The sequence below is a fragment of the Cololabis saira genome, chromosome 22 (genome assembly GCF_033807715.1).
Source record: "Cololabis saira isolate AMF1-May2022 chromosome 22, fColSai1.1, whole genome shotgun sequence".
In the NCBI taxonomy this organism is placed as follows: Eukaryota; Metazoa; Chordata; class Actinopteri; order Beloniformes; family Belonidae; genus Cololabis; species Cololabis saira.
The window spans coordinates 33,360,459-33,378,502 of NC_084608.1; the positions used below are offsets into that span (position 1 = coordinate 33,360,459).

General features: G+C 40.3%; 1 protein-coding gene across 1 annotated transcript in view; it reads right to left on the reverse strand.

Annotated features, from left to right (window-relative positions):
• LOC133423116 (NACHT, LRR and PYD domains-containing protein 14-like) overlaps positions 1-6,583 on the reverse strand; it is a 43,851-nt gene extending 37,268 nt beyond the window's left edge. The window contains exon 1 of the mRNA XM_061713251.1: positions 6,553-6,583. The gene's annotated coding sequence lies outside the window, so the exon portion shown is untranslated. The remainder of the gene's footprint in view (positions 1-6,552) is intronic.
• Positions 6,584-18,044: the final 11,461 nt, after the last annotated feature.

Consider the following 18,044-nt stretch of genomic DNA (forward strand, 5'->3'; position numbering starts at 1 on the left):
ATCTGATCAAACAGTTATTTCCAGCGTGGAGAACCTCTGAGAACGTGACACATCTGTCTGTTTAGACGACATCACGCAGCAGAAAAACAAGATTTAAGTCTTTTTAAGTCACCAAATACCCAAAATAACACCTTCTCTGAGATGTTTGTACATTAAATCAACTACATGAGACCGAATCATCGTATAAATACAGTTTACTGACCTGTTAAAATGTAGATATAACAGAAACCACAAAAACAGGAAATGTTCAGAAACAGGAAGTTCAGCACACACACGCCTGTCCAGCTGTCCTTATAAGGACCTTCTATACTTCTGTTATGCGTTCACAACACGAGGATAAAGAGGGTAGATATATCTTAGTGAAGGGCAAACTGGAACATAAAGAAGTCACTTTTTGCAACGTATACGCCCCCCCAGGCAGCAATATCACGTTCTTCAGGAAAATATTCAATTTGATCGCTGCTGAAGCATACGACACTCTCATGATTGCAGGAGATTTTAATATACTTCCTAACACAAAATTAAACACCACTAACAAACTGAGGAGAAAGAATCCCATAGAAACAGAAATAAATAAAATATTGCAGGAACTAGGTCTGATTGACATATGGCGGTATTCTCACTGATTTGACAGTGAATTCACTTTTTATTCTTCAAGGCACAATATTCATTCAAGAATTGACTATTTTTTCATTTTTAATAAGGACTGCCATAAGGTAAAGGAGTGCCAAATTGGATAGAGGGATATATCTGATCTCAGTGTTAACAAATCGGCGGGTTGCGACGGAGTCCCCCCAGAATGGTATAAGGGTATGAGGATGCCACTGCTCCCCTTATTACAGGCTTTGTTCAACTTCACTCTGAAGGAGAGCTTCCTCCCACCATCATGGAGTCAGGCATTCATATCAGTTATACCTAAGGAAGGAAAAGATAAAATATACTGCAAAAGCTATAGATCAATCAGTGTCTTAAACATAGATTAAAAAAATCTATGCCACTATTTTGGCCAAGAGATTGCAAACAGTAATGCCTTCCTTGATAGAAAAGGGACCAGACAGGCTTCTTATCGAACAGACAAACACAGGTCAACATCAGGAGAGCCCTTCATATACCACATTTCCAAAGAAAAATCGAGTGCAGTCCTTCTCAGCCTTGATGCTGAGAAGGTCTTTGACTCAGTTGGTTGGGATTTTTTATTTCAAGTTATTGACAGATTTGGATTGTGTGAATCATTCATACAATGTATCAGAACCCTTTATTCCTCACCAACAGCAAGGATAAAAATTAATGGAAGCCTATCAAATTCTATCAGGCTACAACGTGGTTGTAGACAAGGTTGCCCCCTTAGCCCGTCGCTCTTCAATTTATTTATCGAACCACTGGCACAAGCCATCAGAGAGGAGACGGCTTTGGAGGGCATACAAATAGGTGACGTCGAAAACAAAATTTGCCTTTACGCGGATGACGTGTTAGTAACACTCAAGAACGCTGAATCTGGAGTACCAGTGCTGATGAACATCCTGGGGACGTATGGGGAATACTCTGGTAACATGCTTAATGTCCAAAAAACCCAAGTTTTAACCTTTAATTATGCTCCATCACAAGAACTGTTAGAGGAAAATCAATTTAACTGGTTCCAGCTTTTTAACGAAGAATATAGCACAACTATATGATGTTAATTATAAGCAGATTAACAGGAAAATATATGATGATCTGGGCAGGTGGCGCATGCTCCCCCTCGACCTCGGCAGCAGAATAAGAACTATTAAGATGAACATCCTCCCAAGATTGTTATACCTATTCATATCACTTCCAGTAGAGGTGCCTTTAAAACAGTTCAGGGGATGGGATAGGCATCTGTCTAGATTCATCTGGAACGACACAAGTCCCAGAGTTAAGTATTCAATATTACAGCTGCCCGGGGAGAGGGGAGGCATGGCCCTACCAAGTCTGGAAGATTATTACATGTCCGCTCAGCTGAGGCCCCTTTGGTGCTGGTGTAACCCGGCTTATGAGGCTAAGTGGAAAGACATTGAGTTATCTTTAATGGACATACCTATACAGTCGACACTGGGATGTCTCAGCAGAATGAATTAAGTTATTCAACTCCAAAACCAGCAGGTTGCTTTCTCAGTGAAAATGTGGTTAAAAGTGGTGAAGAGATATAAACTCCACAAAGAGATTAAACTGTTGTGCTGGCCAGCATTTGACCCACACTTCCTCCCAGCAACTCTAGACCATAGATATAGACGCATGGCGAAGCAAGACATCACATCTATGTGTCGGATAGTAACAAACGGAGTCTTTGATGATCTTGAGGACATTCATCAGACTTATGGGCTGGAGATGGGGGATTTTTACAGGTGTCTTCAGATCCGCAACTTCTTCCTAACTGAAACGAGAAGTTACGACTCAGCAGAGCCTTCCAAAATAATCCAGGTATTTATTGATGCGTATAACTCAAAAAACATTAGACATCATGGGCAAATTATATAATGCATTCACGTCAATGAACAAAAATTCAACAGACTACATTAGGAAGCGTTGGGAAAAGGAAGTAAACATAGTGATAGCTGAGGAGGTTGTGGGTCCAGGCATGGGCTACAAGGTCTTCCACAACAAATTCACTGTACTGGAGAGATTACAGCTGGAAAAACCTGATCCGGTTTTTCGTTACTACCGAACAAAAATCTAAATCTAGCGGCACACAGCACTTCTGCTGGAGGGCGTGTAGTCAGGTCTCTGCAGACCACGCACGCATGTTATGGTCATGCCCACATGTTCAGCCTTTCTGGAAGGAAGTAGGCAACTTAATATTAGAGATCCTGGATTTGAGGACTGATTTCTCTTTCACGCTGTTGTACCTGCACCTGTGTTGGACACATTCGACAAGCACTCAGTAAAGATGACGCATATCTTTTGAAGATATTTGTGGTCGCAAGTAAAAAAGCAATAACAAAGTCCTGGCTTCAGAAGAACCGCCCCACCACCGCCGCCTTCATCAACATAACCAACTCTATCCGCCTAATGGAGAAGATGACTTTCACTCTTCCACTCCAAAAGGAGAAAGGGGACATGTACTGGCGTAAATGGGGTTGCTATAACCACATAGACACTCAATAATTATAACTCTTGGCTATCTGAGATGACCTGACCACTGAACTGTACTTGTAATCTTGTTTTTTTCTTATATTGACTGGATTGTACATTGTCTCGCCCCAGACCTCTTTGTTGTTGTTTTTTTTTATTGATGTTGTTTTATGCAAAAATTGAAAAATAAAAGTAAAAAAAAAAAACTGTTTGTAGCATATACAGGATCTTATTTTAATCATCAAAACAAAAAGGGGGGTATAAAATTATTCTGTTTACTTTGTAGAACTGTAAGCAAACTAAGATTATTTCTGTTAAATTCGTTCCTACAAATATTTTCTTCCAGATGGAACGTAAACACTTCCTGCATCTGATTCAGGAAAGTTCAACTACATTTCCCATGATTCTTAGCGTCAGCAGATCCAGATACCCCAGTACCAGAACCAGTGCTTCTGGAGTCTCACGGTGCGTCCGAAATGCCATACTAAACAGTATAAACTAAAAAGTATACTTAAGTTCGGCACACTTTTGAGTAAATATCAGTACTATGCATTCATTCGGACGTCTATTCAGAGCCACACGGCACTTCCTTATGGAGCTAGAACAGTCTCATAATTCACAAATGCACAGGACAAGTTTTACAAATGCACAGACCGATTTGCAAATACACACACAGTTTCACACGTGCACAGGACAAGTTTTACAAATGCACAGACCGATTTGCAAATACACACACAGTTTCACACATGCACAGAACAATTCACACGTGCGTAGGACAAGATATACAAATGTATTTTTGATGCACACACAAATATAACCTGATTTACAAACGTTTTTTTGTCTGTGAGTTGCGCTGGATTTGTGTGTGAGTTTTGAGACTCCCTTGACGTGACTCGATCCACAAATAGGTTTTTTTTAACACGGAAGGATCTGCAACCAATCAGATTAAAGGGGCGGATACACCTGCTGTTTGAACTGCATTAGCGCCGTTCGCTTAGAAAAGTGATTAATATTTCTAGTTGGTGGAGTAAAGATAAATAAACATCAACAGGAGATAAAAGATAAATAAACAGGATGGAGAGGAGATCACTGTTCTGATTTTCTTGTGATCTAAAGAAAACAGCGCGATCGGAGTTGGTTTGTCGGGCCGTTCAACCAGAGCCGTCAGGAGACTGCACTCCAAGTCCTGCCGATGCAGCAACTGATGATGAGAAACAGCAGAGATATTTCTGTATTTGAACTACAGGTGTCTTTCAGGAGAACAAGCCTGTTGACAGGGGTGAATATTGCTGCTGTTGCGTTCTGGCTTTGGCCGCAAGTGGCGCTGGTCCCGGTCAGACACCAGCTGACCACAGTGACCGGACGTGGAGGTCAGAAACAAGCAGCTGTTATCCTCACATTTATGATGTGACATCGCCACCACACAGAGACAAACGTGTGTCAAAACAGCGGTGGCAGATCAACACATTCCCAGTGCAGACAGAGTCGTGCTCATGGGAAGATGCAGCCGTGATGATGCTGGTCGGGGTTTAGTCCACCGATCATCAAACATCTGAGCTGGATACAGAGGTTCTTCGGTTATCAGTCGACTGATGCCGACTTTACTCCAGATATTTGGGTAAATGAATCTCCTGACATGCGCTGCTGCTCCACCTGGCCGCTGCAGCTCGTCCCCGTCAGGCAGCGCAGCAGCTCTCTGCTGCGTCTGTCTGGTTCTGAGCTGAATCAGCGGGACAGTAATACGTCGTGAAACCAAACGGAGCAAATATATAAAAATCTCCGCTGTTTCTCATCATCAGTTCCTGCATCGGCAGGACTAGAGCTCTCCTGAAGGCTCTGGTTGAACAGCCCGACAAACCATCTCAGATCGCGCTGTTTTATTTACCAAGATCACAAGAAAATCAGAACAGTGATCTCCTCTCCATCCTGTTTATTTATCTTTTATCTCCTGTTGATGTTTATTTATCTTTACTCCACCAACTCGAAATATTAATCACTTTTCTAAGTGAACGGCGCTAACGCAGTTGAAACAGCAGGTGTATCCGCCCCTTTAATCTGATTGGTTTAGAGTAAGTCGTGTTTTATCCACTGCTCTGCGTCCCCCACGTGGGGTGCACTCTTATGATTGGCTGGAACAAAGGAAGACATCTGATTGGTTGCAGATCCTTCCATGTTAAAAAAAACCTATTTGTGGATCGAGTCACGTCAAGGGAGTCTCACACACAAATCCAGCGCAGCTCACAGACAAAAAAACATTTGTAAATCAGGTTATATTTGTGTGTGCATCAAAAATACATTTGTGTATCTTGTCCTACGCACGTGTGAATTGTTCTGTGCATTTGTGAAACTGTGTGTGTATTTGCAAATCGGTCTGTGCATTTGTAAAACTTGTCCTGTGCACGTGTGAAACTGTGTGTATTTGCAAATCGGTCTGTGCATTTGTAAAACTTGTCCTGTGCATTTGTGAATTATGAGACTGTTCTAGCTCCATACTTCCTGCCATTGGGGGGAAGTGACGTGTCACAGCAGCAGTAGCAGCTCTGCTCCGCTCTTTCCCGTTTATCTTGGCCGAAACAAGATGACATTATATAATATTATTATATATGAATATTATAATATTAATATTATATAATAATATTATTATACTTAATATTATACTTGACATATAGTCATATATATGACATAAACGTATCACTTAGCAACCAAACACCGCTGAATTGCATTGTGGGAAGTTTCTGCTTTGCTAGTGTCCATCAATCCACACTAATACATTTCTCCAGAATGAGTATGGATAGTACATACTATTGAGTACGTACTAATGTTTCGGACGCACTAAAAAATCTCACGTATTGTTTTTGCTACTCATTAGGGTGGAAGTATGGAATATCGGACGCAGCCTCAGTCTTCCCTGGATGTCTGACGTTCACTCGTCTATCAAACGCTGACAAACAACTTTAGGTGATTTTTCACCTGATTTGATCAGGTTTCTCTTGTTTCTCCTCTGATTCACATCTCTGCTCTCTGGCTATCAAACTTCTTCATAAACTCTAAAGACTAGTCTGATAGGAATGAGGAAAAACAAGTATTTTACACACCCATGAATGCAAGCACACACACGCACGTCAGAGGTTCATGGTGGTGGCGGGTGTTTCCTCTGTGAGGAGGAAGAAGCTCCTGTTTTAATTCAAATATCAACAAAGGTAACATCCAGAACCCTCCCCCCTGCCTGTATACCCCCATGTGATGTCAAAAAGTCATGAAGTTAGCTGGATGTCAGTCACTGCGTCCTCAAAAATGTCCCAACCACCTCCAGAGTCTCTTTTCCTGTGTTTGATTAAACCTGATACAGGTACGTCTGAACAAGAGTCCTCAAGGACACATTTATCTGACCCCAAACTATTTACTTCTTTAGTTTCAGTCTCAGACACTTTAACAGCAGAAGAAAAAGGAATAAACACTCACCCGGTCTCCTCTGCTGCTCCGTCAACATCAATATAGAGTCTGAATACTTTCAGGTGTTTTTCACCTGTGCAGAGCTCCTCCTCCTCCTCCTCCTCCTCCTCCTCCTCCTCACTGTATTCATAGGAAATCACATGACCACTGCTGAGAAAGAGGTTTCCAGTCTGACTAAGGCCCAATCCCAATTCAACTTCACTCGCCCTTCTTTTCTCCACTCGCCCTTCTTTTCTTCCCTAACCCCTAAAAAAGAAGGGGGAGATTTTAGGGCACTTGAAATCTAGGGCACTTGGCCCAGGTGCCTGTCCCAATTGTCCTACTCCCCCCCTCGTTTTCACCATCAACCATAAATCCCTTTATTCTGGCGTGATTTTCGGCAACTTTATCTGAAAGTGTGTAAATTACCCAGATAACAGCTGGATTACTTTGTGGTTTCTGAAAACTATTATATCAGAAACATCCAAAACAAATCTGACGAGTCACAGGATTATTTCTCTCTATTTCTCTAAGACGAGTCTGCCTGTTTGCCTTCGGTCGGCGAGTCAAATCGACGCAGAGCCTACGGCGTAGCTAACGTAGCCTACGGCCTAAACTAACAGCCTTTACTCCGGCGCAATCTTAGCGAACAACGGACAAAAAAGGGATGATGTACATTTACTGAGTGAATATTATGAAAGTAAAATATTGGTTTGCAACTAGAAATGTAATCAAAACGCATTTTTATGCAGAAACTAACTCAAAATATTGATTTTATTCACAAAAAAATAAGAAATGTCCGCCATGTTTTTTTTTTTGATTCAGTCCGCAAATGACAACGAAAAGCATTCTGGGAAATTTTCATACCCCCTCGCTCGCCAAGTGAGCATCTGAAATCCCTCGATCCGTAGGGGCTATTCTCAGCCCCGAGCCCTCGTTATGCCCCCTCCCCCTAGGTGAAAAGAGGAATTGGGACACCACTACCCTCACAGGAACGCGCAAAAGTTAGGGTTAGTGAAGAAAACGAGGGCGAGGGGTTCAATTGGGATGCAGCCTAAGGGTCACGAAGAGTTTTGTGATGTTGAGCTGGAGTCGGTCCTTACATGACACACAGCTGGACAGAAGATTACCATCAAACACAAAACATTAAACCTGGTCCGTCAGACATCGATGTGTCTGGGCCTAGTGGCAACCAGGAAGGACGTCACACAGCAACGTGGGGCTTCGAAGGTCGGAGGAGCTGCTGTCAGGCGGTGATGCTTGTGCACATGTGGGTGTTGGTGATTTAACTAAATAAAAAGGGGTCTGCACGAAACTCTGTGTCTCTCCTCCTCCGTCCTTCGAAGCCCCACGTTGCTGTCCGGCTCCGCCTTATAAGGCAGGCAGGTGGAGAGAACCAGCCACTCAGGTGGATGGGACACAGGTGCGTGTCCCATCCACCTCTCCAACCTGCCACAATCCCCATCGAACTTCTGCCAGAGGCTGTAACCTTTTATATGTAAAATATTCTGTCACACCTCACCGGGACCTCACCCACTTGTTCTGTGTGTCTTTCTGGTCGACATCCGTCTCACTCCTGAGCTCGGAGGAGCTATATTACTATATATTAGCTATACTAGGTTTGTCCAAGGCAGAGCTTAAAAATGTGGTAGTGCTAGAATTGAGATTGTATTTCAGAGAGCACAGTTTTAATACATTTATTTCTAGTGCACTTTTCATTAAAAACAAATCTCAGTGCTACAAGTTAAAATCAACCACGAATAAAATCAACAGGAAAAGGCTTTTTTAAAAAGCTGGGTTTTTACGCCACGTTTCCATAGGCCAGTTTTCTCAGCCATACATATCCATCTATATATATATATATATATATATATATATATATATATATATATATATATATATATATAGATAGAGAGTGACCCCAAGTGCCGAAGTGATGTGAAGTCTTCTGCTGGTCTAGTGGATTTGTTCCACTAAAATTGCCTGCAAATGCAAAATGCCTCTTTGATATTTTGCATTGGGAAGTTTCCTTATGCAAAGCAAAGGGAAATTTTGCAATGTAAAAGGGGAATAGGATAAGATAAGATAATTTATTTCTCCCTCAATGGGGAAATTTGCTTTGTACAGCAGCAGTTCACTCAACACACACATGCAGCGAAAGGGTAAAAAAGTAAAAAATATATAATTACAAAATATGAAGTATATACATTTGAATGAAAAATAAATAGTAGTGCAGTACGAGAAAGAAAGAAAAAAGCAGGTAGGATGTTTATGAGGTAGACAGATATTGCACATCTTGTTGTTATTGTCTGTTGCTACTGTGAGCAGGCCTGGTTGTGGTATAAAAGACCCGCATAAAAAACCAAATAAACAAACCGAACATGTTTGAAGGGTCTTTCAACGGTATGAAGTTTAAAGAGCCTCTCTCATGTATTTTAATTTTTTATTTTAACGTGGTGAAACATCATCAGAACCTAAAGTCAGAAACTGCTTGAATACTTCACCTTATTTAATTTCATGATTATTTACCTTAAAAGAAAAAATACATGAAGGTTTTATCACTGATTATAGTTCATATCTGATATGATCGTGGAACTTGGTGAAATTACTTTCAGTGGGCAGATAAGTGGAAATTGATTAAGACTTTATTTTACAGGTTTTAGTTTCAGTAAAAATAAGTAAAGTGTGAAACAACAAACTGGCCAACAAGATCACACTTGCATGTTTTTCAAGAACGTAGATACAGAGATGAGTTGTGAAGAAGCAACGTGACCTCAGAGATTTTCCTTGATGAGCTCAGACATGTCGCCACATTTTTATGGCTTGACAGTGTTGCATCAGTATCGTATGTTATCATATATTTATTTGTAGTTGTGTTAAAGCTTTTGTTACATCAGATTCCCATTTTCTTACAGATGAACCGAGCTACAGATGAACTACGCTACTGTGGGCCGGGTGCTACAGCTCAGATCAGCTAGAAAGAAACACACACACACACACACACACACACACACACACACACACACACACACACACACACACACACACACACACACACACACACACACACACACACACACACACACACACACACACACATTATTTACATTATTCTAGGATGAATATTGTGAAGAAACAACGGCCACTACAGGAGTTTCCTTTGTTATAGAATAAATACAATTATTTGTGTATTTGATATAGTCTAATTTGTTCTTTCTTAAGAAGCTGCAGGATAACATGTCATAAAGTATGAATCATCTCAGACTGGTTTCTTGAACATAACGATGAGTTCACTGAACTCAAATGTCCTCCAATCACCAGATCTCAGTCCTACACAGCACCTTTGGGAGGTGGTGGAACGGGAGATTTGCATCATGGACGTACAGCTGACAAATCTGCACCAAAATCATGTGAATATGGACCAAACTCTCTGAGGAATGTTCCAGAACCTTGTTGAATCTATGGCACAAAGGATTAAGGCAGTTCTGAAGGCAAAAGGGGGTCCAACCCGGTACTAGCAAGAGGTACCTAATAAAGCGGCCGGTGAGTGTAGTTGCTACAGCAGCTAAAGACATGTCACCTCCCCGTGAAGACGGTGTAATACTGCCATCATCAAATTCCTCCTCACATTCTCCTCCACAGCCAGGAACGAGGCCAAGCTTCAGCACGTCAATCATTCTGCTGAGAAGTCGATTCTCACTCACCTCTCTGCATATAACTTCTCATTTTTTTTGTTGAACTCTTTATTCTTATTTATCTCTTTTTAATTCTGTTTTGTATCATGGTCATCTTTGCGGTTTCGTCTGTTTTCCTCCACCTAACTCGTGTTGTAACTTGACCTTGTTCCTGTTGAACCGGTTGGCTGATTCAATCATGAGCTCAAAAAGGTATACACTTATAACACCAATGAAAATACAAGTTCTTACTTTTTTTATTTATTTTTTTATTGACCTTTAATTCTTATTTATCTCTTTTTAATTATGTTCTGTATATATTTCAAATTTGCATATATGACTACCTTCTTCCCCTCGACTCTTGCACTTTTTCTTCTGGACAAACTCATTACAGTCAAGTGTTTTGTTCATGTTTCCAAAGATATTGTAGATTTTCAGACCTCAGTAGATGATTCATCTGAAAAGAACATGTTTACAGGAATCCACTTCATCGTCATCTTTGCTTTGTGTGTTTTCCTCCACCTAACTCATGTTGTAACTTGACCTTGTTCCTGTTGAACCGGTTGGCTGATTCAAGGATGAGCCTGCACAGGTATACTCACCTTCTACTTTTTGTTCCTCCTTTAGTTTTGCATGTGTGCAAATTATATTTGCATTAGTTACAATGCTCACAATGGAATGAGGACTAATACCTCCAGTTTCACACGTCACAGTAAATCAGTTTGCTGGTGTCTCTGTATTTCTGGCTGGTTACTCGTAAAAGTGCCCATAAACTGCTTCATAGTGCAGTTTGAGACATAGTAAAGTAGATTACTACTTATTTCATGTTAATCCTCCAACTAAATCTGTTTAAACACATTTGAAATAAATGCTATATTAGAAGAATCTATATACGTGGTACCTCTATGAGAGGTTTGTGTACGTTTGAGCTACAATTTCTGTCATCTGCTTTTATTCATTTCATTTCATTGCTGTTATTGATGCTTTTGACCCTCCACAGGTCGCTGCATGAATCTCAGGGGTTTTGCAGAGTTGTGGACCTCCTGCATGTTGATGCAAAACAAACACCACAAACTACTTAATTTCCTAGAAATACCTTCATCATTCATTAAGAAATTATATACAAGAATGTATGAATTTTGCTAACTTTTAATAATACAGATATATATAAGTGTTCTATCAAAGTAAGATGTGTAGTCTCAGTAGTTTTATTCATTAGTGCATAAAAGGTTTTTGAAGGGGATGAAAATGATAAATTCATGCTCAGTATGTTACAGTTTTTTCTGAATGCTTAGGCGCTAATCATGTTCTTGTAGCACAATTTCTAAAACTATTAATACATATAGCAAAACCACTCACTGAGTTAGCCAAACTAAAAGCACAAATACTGCTTTGCACTCAGTTTGTAATTTTGTAACACACACTTTGCAAAACTGTAGGCACAATTCGCTGCTTACACTCAATTGCCAAATTTCCAAAACACTCCTAGCAAAATTATACACATGTATGGCTATTATTTACACTATTTTGCCAACTGTCCGGCACACTTTCACATGTGAAAACAATTTTAGAGAATTAGTTCACTTTGCAATCAGCCTAAGCACTATAAATAAGCCACAGGTGAGCTGTCTGTGTGGAGTACAATGGAAGGAGCAAGAAGAGTAAGAATCAGAGGAGTTGGAGGAAGAGGACGTGGAGGTGAAGAAGCAAGAGGGAGAGGACGTGGAGGTGAAGGAGTTGGAGGAAGAGGAGGTGGAGGTGAAGAAGCGAGAGGGTTAGAGGAAGTTAGAGGAAGAGGACAAGGAGGAGCAAGAGTAGGACGAGGATGGGGAAGAGGAAGAGCCAGAGCAGACCCGATATGTCATCATATGGGACAATGTTAGTTTCCATAGGGCTGCTTTGGTCGGCAACTGGTTTACTGATCACCCACTCTTCATGGCACTCAACCTCCCCCATACTCTCCATTCTTACTGTAAATCCGATTGAAGAGTTATTTTCTGCCTGGCGCTGGAAAGTCCACGACCGCCATCCCCATCAACACGAAGCCCTTTTACAGGCAATGGAGGAGGCATGTGGAGATATTGAGCAGGCATCATGTCAGGCCTGGATACGGCATGCAAGGAGGTATTTTCCCCGGTGCCTTGGACTGGAGGACATCGCATGCGATGTGGATGAGATTTTGTGGCCGGACACAGAGAGACGGCATGATGTAGGCTGATTGTCTTTTTTTTGTGAATTTATTATTTTGTGTTCTGTGCTGTGTCTTTGTTTTGACGAGTGAATAAACACCAATACTTGAAGTTTGGATCCCTGTGTGTTTACAGAACTATGACAAAAGTATGACCTCAAACTGACTAGCCTACCTTGTGCACAGAAAAAGCAAAAGCCAGGTTTGTTTTGTATTCATACCATCAGTGTGTAGTTGGCACATTATGTGCTTAGTAAATGATGGCATGTGTTTACTGTTTGATATGAAAACACCATTTTTACTAAGGTGTGAAGAGTTAATCAAGCTGTGTTTGCTTTTGCAAGAGAACTATAACGTTTTGATAATTTGGTGAAAGGTTTTCTCATTTGTGTGTAGAGTTTAGCAAAAATAGCCAATGTTGCAAAAAATGTGCTTAAGCATTCAGAAAAAACTGTAATGCATGTGTGTCACGTGAGAAAGGTAAATTCCAAGATCAAAAAGGGACTCCAGAGTTGATACCAGGGATGGGAACTGATAAGATTATTAGATTTCAATACCATTTTTGATTCTCCTTAACGATTTGGTTCTTTATGCAGAAAAGACAGAGGTGATCATTTTTGGCCCTAAAAATGAAAGGGAAAAGATCAGCGCTCACCCTGGCTCCATGTCATCGACAGCTACAAATCAAGCCAGAAATCTGGGTGTTATTATTGACTCAGACCTGAACTTCAACAGCCATCTAAAGTTTATCACTAAATCTGCCTATTACCACCTAAAAACATTGCTAGAATTAAGGGGATTCTGTCTAAACAAGACATGGAAAAACGTATTCATGCATTCATTTTCAGTAGGTTGGATTATTGCAATGGCATCTTTACAGGCCTTAACAAGAAATCTATCAGGCAGCTGCAGCTGATCCAGAACGCCTAGCCAGAGTCCTTACAAACACCAGGAAACTGGACAATATTACACCAGGAAACTGGACCGTATTACACCAGGAAACTGGACCACATTACACCAGGAAACTGGACCGTATTACACCAGGAAACTGGACCGTATTACACCAGGAAACTGGACCATATTACACCAGGAAACTGGACCGTATTACACCGGTCATGAAATCGCTGGCTTCCAGAGTTTCAAATCTTACTGCTGGTCTACAAAGACCTGAATGGTCTTGGACCAGAATCCATGCTGGATCTGTTAGTTCCTATGAAGCTCCCAGACCCCTGAGGTTCATCTGGATCTGGTTTGTTGTGGTTCCAGAACCAGAACCAAGCAAGGTGAGGCAGCGTTCAGTTATTCTGCTCCTCACCGGTGGAACAAACTTCCTGTAGACCTGAGGTCTGCTCCAACTGTCAGCTCCTTTAAATCAGGCCTAAAAACATTACTGTTTACTGAAACTACTCTTAAATTAAATATTTACCTGCTGTACTTTACTGCCCTAACTTTTTAACAACTTGTGCTTTTTATTATTTTATCTCTTTTCTTGTCATTTTATTTGTTATTTACTGTTTAATTGTGTCTTCCCGCTTTTAATGTTGATGCCCTGCCTTTATTGATTTCCCTTTTTTGCACTGTTTTTCATTCTTTCTCGTACTGCACTACTTTTTATTTTTCATTCTAATGTATATACTGTTTATATTTTGTAATTATATATCTTTAAATTTTTTTACCCTTTCCCTGCATGTGTGTGTTGAGTGTACTGCTGCTGCACAAAGTGAATTTCCCCATTGAGGGAGAAATAAAAGACAATCTTATCTCTTATCTTATCTTATCGATTCTCATTTGGAAAAAAGGACAACAAAAAGGTTGATTAACATCACCAATATAACATTTTAATAATACAGTTTTTTCTGAATGCTTAGGCGCTAATCATGTTCTTGTAGCACAATTTCTAAAACTATTAATACATATAGCAAAACCACTCACTGAGTTAGCCAAACTAAAAGCACAAATACTGCTTTGCACTCAGTTTGTAATTTTGTAACACACACTTTTCAAAACTGTAGGCACAATTCGCTGCTTACACTCAATTGCCAAATTTCCAAAACACTCCTAGCAAAATTATACACATGTATGGCTATTATTTACACTATTTTGCCAACTGTCTGGCACACTTTCACATGTGAAAACAATTTTAGAGAATTAGTTCACTTTGCAATCAGCCTAAGCACTATAACTAAGCCACAGGGTAGCTGTCTGTGTGGAGTACAATGGAAGGAGCAAGAAGAGTAAGAATCAGAGGAGTTGGAGGAAGAGGACGTGGAGGTGAAGAAGCGGGAGGTTTAGAGGAAGTTAGAGGAATAGGGGGCAGCAAGAGGAGGACAAGGAGGGGGAAGAAGAAGGGCCAGAGCAGACCCGATATGTCATCATATGGGACAATGTTAGTTTCCATAGGGCTGCTTTGGTCCGCAACTGGTTTACCGATCACCCACTCTCCCCCCATACTCTCCATTCTTAGTGTAAATCCAATTGAAGAGTTCTTTTCTGCCTGGCGCTGGAAAGTCCACGACCGCCATCCCCATCAACACGCAGCCCTTTTACAGTTTTTTTCGATTGCTTACACACTAAAATTAAAAGTAGTACACTATTAGCAAAACCTTACACTCAAGAAGCAAAACATCAGCCCATATTTGCACAACTATAAGCACATTGTCAACCTCACACTTGTTGCAAAACTCTACACACAGTGATTTTCAAAACACTAAACACACTAAACGTACATTAGACACAAAAATCTATCATAAAGTCACTTCTTTGCAATACCAAAGCACTGACTGTCAAATTAGCACACCGTCCAACCAGTTGGTTCAACACAGTCATCAGGTGTGCAAACACTTGTTTGCTTAAATGTAGACACACCAATCAGGTGTATCTACACTATAGAAAGCAGCAGGTGAGCTCATTGGTCTCCAAGCACAAGAGTCAGAGAAAGACTACAGTTTTTCTCGATTGCTTTGACACATTTTGCACATCATGGGTCAACTTTATCTAATGCTCACACCTTCTTTGCACAGCAAGAGTCCTCTCTGGCGAATCGGTTAACTATTTCTCATTGCTTTCACACAATTTTCTTTGACTTTTACTGTAATACACTTTTCAAAACAGTTACAGTAACACACTTCTCACAAAGAGACACAAAACATAACTGATTTACCATGGCAACACATTGCAGACACTTTGTAGCAGCCAATTGGAACTGCTCTCTCAATTCTAAAAATTATCAGCACCTGTGTGAACTCTCTTTGCAAAACAAAGCAAGTAGTCCTCAACCTATCAAAGAGGTCAATAGCTTGAAGTTGACACCAAGCATAGAGCGAGGAGGACGTGGACGAGAACATGTGGCCTGATCGTCAGGCCCGTGTCGACAATGCGTAATTTTCCTGTATTTTTATTTTTTTCATATTTACAGGGTTTCATTTGATTGTGTTTCATTTACAGTACTTTCTTTGAGAATTGATCTTTGTTGTACTGCATATTGAACCCTGTCATTTTGATTGCTTACAGTATGTGCATGTGACAAGTACTGCAATAAACATTTTTCTGTCAGAATCTTGACATTTTGTACACAGTAGAACAAATGTAAATCAATGGTGTTGACAGGAACTTCAGCAATACAAAAACAGATCTACAATATTTTACTGTATACACATTTTCTGATTTTACTGTAAATACTCTGTGACAGTATATTTCTAAGTTATATAACTAAGTTAGAGTGCTCAATACAAAACCCAAATTGTAGTATGTTGTCAGTTGTAAAATAGTCAATACTATGAGGGTGTTGAACAAAAGTTGATATTGATAGCTGTGGTTTCAATTTTGTTATCCATCGTTACAGTAAATAAATGAGAAAACACACATGTTCAATTGAGAAAAAATTCTAGGTTTTGATGGAAAAGTTTGGTTTTGATGGATGTGTGACAAGTTTTGAGAAAGTGGTGTCATTCTGCAAACATCATAAAGTGTTTTGGTTATTTCAGCTTCTGTTAAGGGCTTTGTGTGAGCTGTTTTGAAAAAGTAAACTGTGAATGGAAAAATGGGCCAAAACGATCAAGAAAAACTGTATATTTGTACTTTGTTGATAGTAGCCTACTCTAATCATAGGGACGTAGAAGTGCTAAAAGTGTTTTAGGTTTATCACAGCAGAGTGTAACTCGTGCAAACAGAGTATAGTAATGTGAAACGTGTTTGTTTCATATGGTAACAAAGTGTGGTTTTTAAAAAGAAGTGTATAGTTTTTACAAGCGTGTTTAATTTTGCAAAGGATCTGTAGTGTTTTGCTAATTTGGTGTGTTGTTGTGCTAATTGTGTGTAGTGTTTTGAAACCACGGGCCCTGTTTTGAAAATCATGCTTAGGCAATCAAGAAAAACTGTACAAGCAATGGAGGAGGCATGTGGAGATATTGAGCAGGCATCATGTCAGGCCTGGATACGGCATGCAAGGAGGTATTTTCCCCGGTGCCTTGGACTGGAGGACATCGCATGCGATGTGGATGAGATTTTGTAGCCGGACCCAGAGAGACGGCATGATGTAGGCTGATTGTCTTTTTTTTGTGAATGTATTATTTTGTGTTCTGTGCTGTGTCTTTGTTTTGACGAGTGTGAATAAACACCAATACTTGAAGTTTGGATCCCTGTGTGTTTACAGAACTATGACAAAAGTATGACCTCAAACTGACCTAGCCTACCTTGCCTACAGAAAAAGCAAAAGCCAGATGTGTTTTGTATTCATACCATTAGTGTGTAGTTGGCACATTATGTGCTTAGTAAATGATGGCATGTGTTTACTGTCTGATATGGAAACACCACTTTTACTAAGGTGTGAAGAGTTAATCAAGCTGTGTTTGCTTTTGCAAGAGAACTATAAAGTTTTGATAATTTGGTGAAAGGTTTTCTCATTTGTGTGTAGAGTTTAGCAAAAATAGCCAATGTTGCAAAAAATGTGCTTAAGGATTCAGAAAAAACTGTAATCAAAGCAACAAAGGACAATAATCACGTCAACAATAACATGTTGCTAAATGGGCAGTTCAGTGACTGCACACAGGAAGAAAAGCGTTTTGCTCACCATTTGAAGAGGAAGAGCATCCTCCCGTCTTCCATGGTGGTAAAGTGGTGAATGAGCCGTCGTAGAAACTCCCACTGGCCTTTAGGTCCTCGACAGCAACAGTCCATGTTTCTGTTTCTGACATCCCGCTGAAGATGCTGACGAGCCCAGAACCCTGCAAGAGTGCTGTCACTTTAGTAAAGTATTGCTACTAAAAACCCTCCATAACTGCACTAATAATGTTGCTACTTTACTGAGGAATCAACACACATCTGCCGTTATTTCCTTCATGACGTTGATGCTAATGTGCTGTAATGTGATAATAATCATGACCGGTAAGTTGTATTTCCAGACCAGTCGTCTCATCTTGTACATTTAATATCAGTTCTGTGTCTATCTGAACTTATTGATTCATCTATGAACTCTACATTTAATATCAGTTCTGTGTCTATCTGAACTTATTGATTCATCTATGAACTCTATTCCAGCAGTCCGCGCTCAGAGCTCTTTCACGCCTTACGCGGTTGCTAGGCAACGAGCCCCACCGGCTGATTCCGTTAGGTTTACGTTTATCAACAATACAAACATAAAATCTAACCATAAACTCACACAT